The sequence below is a fragment of the Martes martes genome (genome assembly GCF_963455335.1).
Source record: "Martes martes genome assembly, chromosome: 11".
Classification (NCBI taxonomy): domain Eukaryota; kingdom Metazoa; phylum Chordata; class Mammalia; order Carnivora; family Mustelidae; genus Martes; species Martes martes.
In genome coordinates, this window is record NC_137899.1 from 19,634,807 (window position 1) to 19,640,806 (window position 6,000).

Consider the following 6,000-nt stretch of genomic DNA (forward strand, 5'->3'; position numbering starts at 1 on the left):
CTATGTCTAGAAGAATGAAACTCGACCATTCTCTCACACCATACACAAAGATAAACTGAAAATGGATGAAAGACCTCAATGTGAGACAGGAATCCATCAAAATCCTAGAGGATAATGTAGGCAGTAACCTTTTTTGACATTGGCCACAGCAACTTCTTTCAAGACCTGTCTTCAAAGGCAAGGGAAACAAAAGAAAAAATGAAGTTTTGGGGACTTCATCTAGATCAAAAGTTTTTGCACAGCAAAGGAAACAGTCAACAAAACAGACAACCCATGGAATGGGAGAAGTATTTTACAAATGACAAGATAAAGGGCTAATATCCAAGATCTATAAAGAACTTCTCAAACTCAATACCCGAAAAACAAATAATCAAGTCAAAAAATGGGCAGAAGTAATGAACAGACACTTCTCCAAAGAAGACATCCAAATGGCTCACAGACACATGAAAAAATGTTCATCATCATTAGCCATCAGGGAGATTCAAATCAAAACCACATTGAGATACCACCTTACATCAGTTAGAATGGCCAAAATTGATAAGACAAACAAGTGTTGGAGAGGATGTGGAGAAAGGGGAACCTTCTTACACTGTCGGTGGGAATGCAAGTTGGTGCAGCCACTTTGGAAAACAGTGTGGAGATTCATTACGAAATCCTGCAGATCCTGCAATTGAGCTACTGGGTATTTACCCCAAAGATACAGATGTAGTGAAAAGGGCCACATGCACCCCAATGTTCAAAGCAGCAATGGCCACAATAGCCAAACTGTGGAAAGAGCTGAGATGCCCTTCAACAGACAATAGGATAAAGAAGATATGGTCCATATAGACCATGGAATAGTACTCAGCCATCAGAAAGGATGAACACCCAACTTTTGCATCAACATGAATGGAGATTATCCTGAGTGAAATAAGTCAAACAGAGAAAGACCATTATCATATGGTTTCACTTATCTATGGAAATAAGGAATAATATGGAGGATATTAGGAGAAGGGAAAAAAGGAGGGGTAATCAGAGGGGGAGATGAACCATGAGAGACTGTGGACTCCAGGAATCAAACTGAGGGTTTTAGAAGGGGGATGGTTGAGCCTGGTGATGGGTATTAGGGAGGGCATGGATTGCACGGAGCACTGGGTGTTATATGCAAGCAATGAATCATGGAACACTACATCAAAAACTAATGATGTACTATATGGTGACTAACATAACAAAAAAACACGTGTTCAGGCACTTCCATATTCCTTTACAGAACTTAGCACCGTGTGGAACATCCTAAATATTTGTTCACTTACATATTAGTTCCATAAATCGACTCCAAATTGTTGCAATTCAGACAGTCCTGGAACCATCCCTGAATGAAAAAGTTTTCCACTGTAACATGAAACCAGCTCAGCATATGGGTTGGCCCCTCTAAAAGTGTAATTGAGAACAATGCAAGTCTTTCTCTCCATATTAAGAGGAAACCATGTCAAATGGGAATCCAATCCATGCATAGGACAAAAGAAATCCTTTTCTCCATCTCTCTCCACTCTCTGTAACCACCACCCTATAGCAGCTAACTGAAAAATCATTTCTCTGCAAACTTCTTGGCTGTAAAAACTCCCCCCAAATAAGCTCCCTGCTCTTTCCTCTCAAATCTGGTTCTTCCCTTTGCACGTGGTCACTCTCTCTTTCCCTCTGCCATGGATGTTTGTTTACAAGATTGTTGATATTTTCCAAGCCACGGGGCCATAAATTAGGGTGTGCCACCCCCAAAGGAAGGTCATGGCCTCACAGGCAACAGCCACACTTCCCAGGCAGAGCTCACTGGGCCAAAGGGAAGGAGCACCTTGCTTTGCATTTAGTTAGGCTTTGCAAGGAGAAAGCGATTGCATTAAGTGGCTAAGCAAAAAGAACACATGTGAAAAACATTGTTATATATAAATATAAAAGCTTATATATTTACATAAAAGATTTATGCAAAATTTATGTAAATATAGTTATAATTTTTAGTTCCTTGGTAATCCTTAGCCATTCAACAAACCAGATTAATCAAACCCTCCTGCGTGCAACCCCCCCCCCACCCATTCTTCTCTTTCCTTGCCTCCAATCCCTCCCCCACCCCCAAGCCTGAGTAGAACTTTTCCCATTCACCTTCTGCTTCTAACTAAACGTTCTTGGACAGCCCTGATTCTCATGCTCCAGAAAAATGACCAACTTTGGTGACCAACAACCACTGTTTTCACAGGCTTTTTCCATTATAAGCTTTTAAGGTTTTTAGGAAAAGAGACGTCCCCTTGCCCTTTACAAGAAGACAGTCCCCTGTTTGTTCTCTCCTGTTTCCTGCCCTCAAACCCTTGACAGCGCACATTTCCTCCCCCTCTCCCTCCAGCATAAAGCAGAAGAAGCACAACTCCTCTTAACAGGTAGTTCAGCCATCAGCATCTAGCTTTTCTCTACTGGGAAATAGCTTGAAACCACATATAATCTTTATTCATTAAATGCTTTGGCCATTCTAGAAGGCTGCTCCTGCCCTACCAGTCTGCCTCTGACTCAGCCTGCCGACTGAGCAAACTTGGTTAGGCAAAGCAAAGTTACCACAATCTCTACTAAACACATTAATCAGGACGTACAAGATTTTTGAGTACAGTGCTTTCTTCCTGTTCATATGAATTATGAGATTTTTTTTAAAGGTTCAGTGTTTGACTCCTAGCCATATTGACATTGTTCCATGCACAACCATGGTTCTTTGATGACAAACACCAAAGTCTAGGAAATAGGGGGCTGGCTATGTCTTATCTTATATTCTCTGGGTGGTAACAGATGGAGTTTACTGCATTCAAAGTCCTCTGGTCCTCCTTACGTGGCACCAAGGATTAAAATCTAATCTTTGGTACTGGTACTTCCTTGCAGGGAAGACTTTGAAATAACCCACAGAGCGTTCATAGTTAAGAAAAAAAATTCTATAAGTGGAAGATAGTCCTTCTAATGGGAAAAACTATAAAACGACTATCTAAATGAAAAGTTCTAGAAGGAACTGGGCAAACCCTTAGAGACGCTGGAGGCACGCATCTCTCTGGAGCTTTTGAGCATGATCTTCTCAGTCTTGACCGTCCTTCAGAAAGAGGTTTAAGGAATCCAAAGTGCAAGAGATTTAAAGACTTCCCTCACCCCCTCCCTTCATTTTCAGAAAAGCATGAAGGTGACCTTAGCGGGGGTCACACAGCTTGTTGACAGAAATGCCAAAAGGTGGGGGAGGGGTGAGAGCAAACCTCTTCCAGGACAATACTCGTTCTGTTGGACCCTTTCTTTCAAGACCACTTGCTCTTTTAACTGGTCTTAGGCTCTATGAAATTGTCCATCGAATACAGGAGAACATTTCCTTCAACTGACTAACTTCTTTTTTTATATAAATGGCCCATGTTACTAGGGATTTCACAGAAAGTGATTCTGCTAGAAAGCAAACAAAGGTCAAAGTGGCTTACCAAATAGAAATACTTTATCCTTGATGTTAGTGAGCAAACATGTCCCATCTTGTAGGACTAGGAGGTCTTTTAAGAGTAGCCAACTAATCGGGCGCCTGGGTGGCTCAGTCATTAAGCATCTGCCTTCTGCTCAGGTCATGATCCCAGGGTCTGGATTGAGCCCCCCACAGAGTCTGCATCGGGCTCCCTGCTCATCGGGAACCCCGCTTCTCCCTCTCCCACTCCCCCTGCTCATGTTCCCTCTCTCACTGTGTCTCTCTGTCAAATAAATAAAATCTTAAAAAAAAAAAAAAGAGTCGCCAACTAAGTGAACATGTAGTTGTCATCAAACACAATCAGCAGAATTATTTTCAGTCCTCAAAGCTCTCCAAGTAGTTCTTAAAAACAAAGCAACGATGTAACAAATAACAAGGTAGGCCAAATTTAAACTGTAATATCTAAAACTTATTACAATAGACGTGTATTCAACAAAATTCATTTGCTTTAGTAGTTGTAGGTTTATTTCATTTTCCTACATAAAGAACGACCTGGTTGGGTGTAGAGGTTCTAGAAGATACGCAACCAATTTCTAGGACTGTTTAATAACCAAACCGATGTCTAGATTATTAGCTCTGTTCAAGTGAATTTTGAAATTAATCCAAGTTTTGTTTCTTGATTCTCAATTGAGCCTATTAAAAGCATCACTATACTTGAACTTTCTAAAAAGAAATAGGAATGGAAGTTAAATGGAGCCTGAACAACTAACAGCTAAACTAGTGTTTGAGGATTCCAGAGATTCGTACCATGGGAAGAAGCTCAAAGTTTGGAAAGGCTGTATAAACATCCCATATCTGAAGATAAACACTTGGGGAATCTTTATGACATTCAGGTTTAGCTCTGTGTTGGCCATACTGCATTATAATTCATCTAGGGAAGCAAAATACTAATGGAAAAGATCAAATATTTGGGATTCAAAGAATAATTCCTTTCATTGCGGAAGCGGTCTGAACTTTCTTACAAACCAATGTAAAAAAGCTAATCTATTTATATAGGATAGGTTTCAAATTGCAATTTTCTTTTAAAATCCCGGTTCTGTCCAACTCTTCACACCACCACCATACATCTACACAGCAGATACATAGAGATGTGTATTCTAAAATTTCACCTTAAATTCCATTTTTCCTTCTACCCACATTGGGGGCTAACTCTAATAGATTTAAACATTTATAAACATGTTTCCTTGTAATAAAAAAAAATCAACTTTCCACTGTGAATACAGTTGACTATATTTTGACTGGAACATAAAAGCAAAGGAAGTGGTTACAAAAAATTAATCACGACTATTCAACATTGTATTCAAACCCAAATAGACCACAAGAGTTCCCACTCTACTCAAACTCAAGTTTCTACGAAATACCTTCATGTTTTAGGGATATCAGCAAGCTTGAACTATTTTCCGATCTGTTTTCCTCGGTTTTGACTGGGCAGAAGACACTCTTGGCAGGGGTGTGAGCATTGCAATACTTCCATCTAAGTTACAGAGTGACTTCATTTCTGAACATAAAAGGTCACTTTGGAGAATGCAATCACAGGAAACTAGCGTAATTAAAAATTTTTTTAGAACAAGGGCTATTACATGTTCATTATGTAATGAATATGAATAAATATCATAATATAAGGGGAAACGATGATTTAATATTTTGGGCTATATGCAGGCAATTCCTGGGTGTTCTCCCTTTTTAATCCCTCAAGAAATGTAAGATACATCTACATTTTTCTTTTCATGACTGGAGCCTTCATATCCTAAAAAAAGGCCCCCACCTTTTTAGGCGACTGTCTAGCATTCCATTACAGGGGTCTAGCATAATTACTTAACTGAAGTGGCCATCAATTGGGGATCAATCAGTCATTTCCAGTTTCTCTCTTGTTTAAAAACAATAGTGTAAACCTCTTTATCTGCCTAATTTAGCATGTTTTCCCACAAAGTTATGTGTAATTTAAATTTTAATATTTCAGTTTGCCCTCCAGAAAGGCACACAGTTACCTTTGAAGGAATTAGTTATGTTAGTGCCCTCGCGAACCTCATGACAGATGACACCAGAAGACTCGGGGACCTTGACTTATGATTATCTCTTCATGGCCCTACACTCTCCACAGCATGCTGTATAGCACGGCTGAGCAAGTTTATGGTGAGTTAACATTATGTATTCTCCATAATACTTTACAGAAAACTCCTCACTTATATTTCCCGTGGAATAAAATGTCATATGCTATATATACCTAGTACTAATGTATATTGGTATGACTCATCCTAGCTGAAGAATTACCTGTGAATTATTTCTCCCCAGAAAGCACAATGGGCATAGTTCCAGGCATTTATTGAATGAACACACTTGATAAATATCTGATGAGAGCTCTTTGCTCAGTGCTGGGGAAATTAGGATGCTCTTAAAGCACTTGAAATTGAGCAAACACTCTTCTACTAACAATCTGTTTGGTGGGCATTCATTGTATACCAACGATGTGTTCTGTGCTGGTGGTAGGGATATGGCAGTGA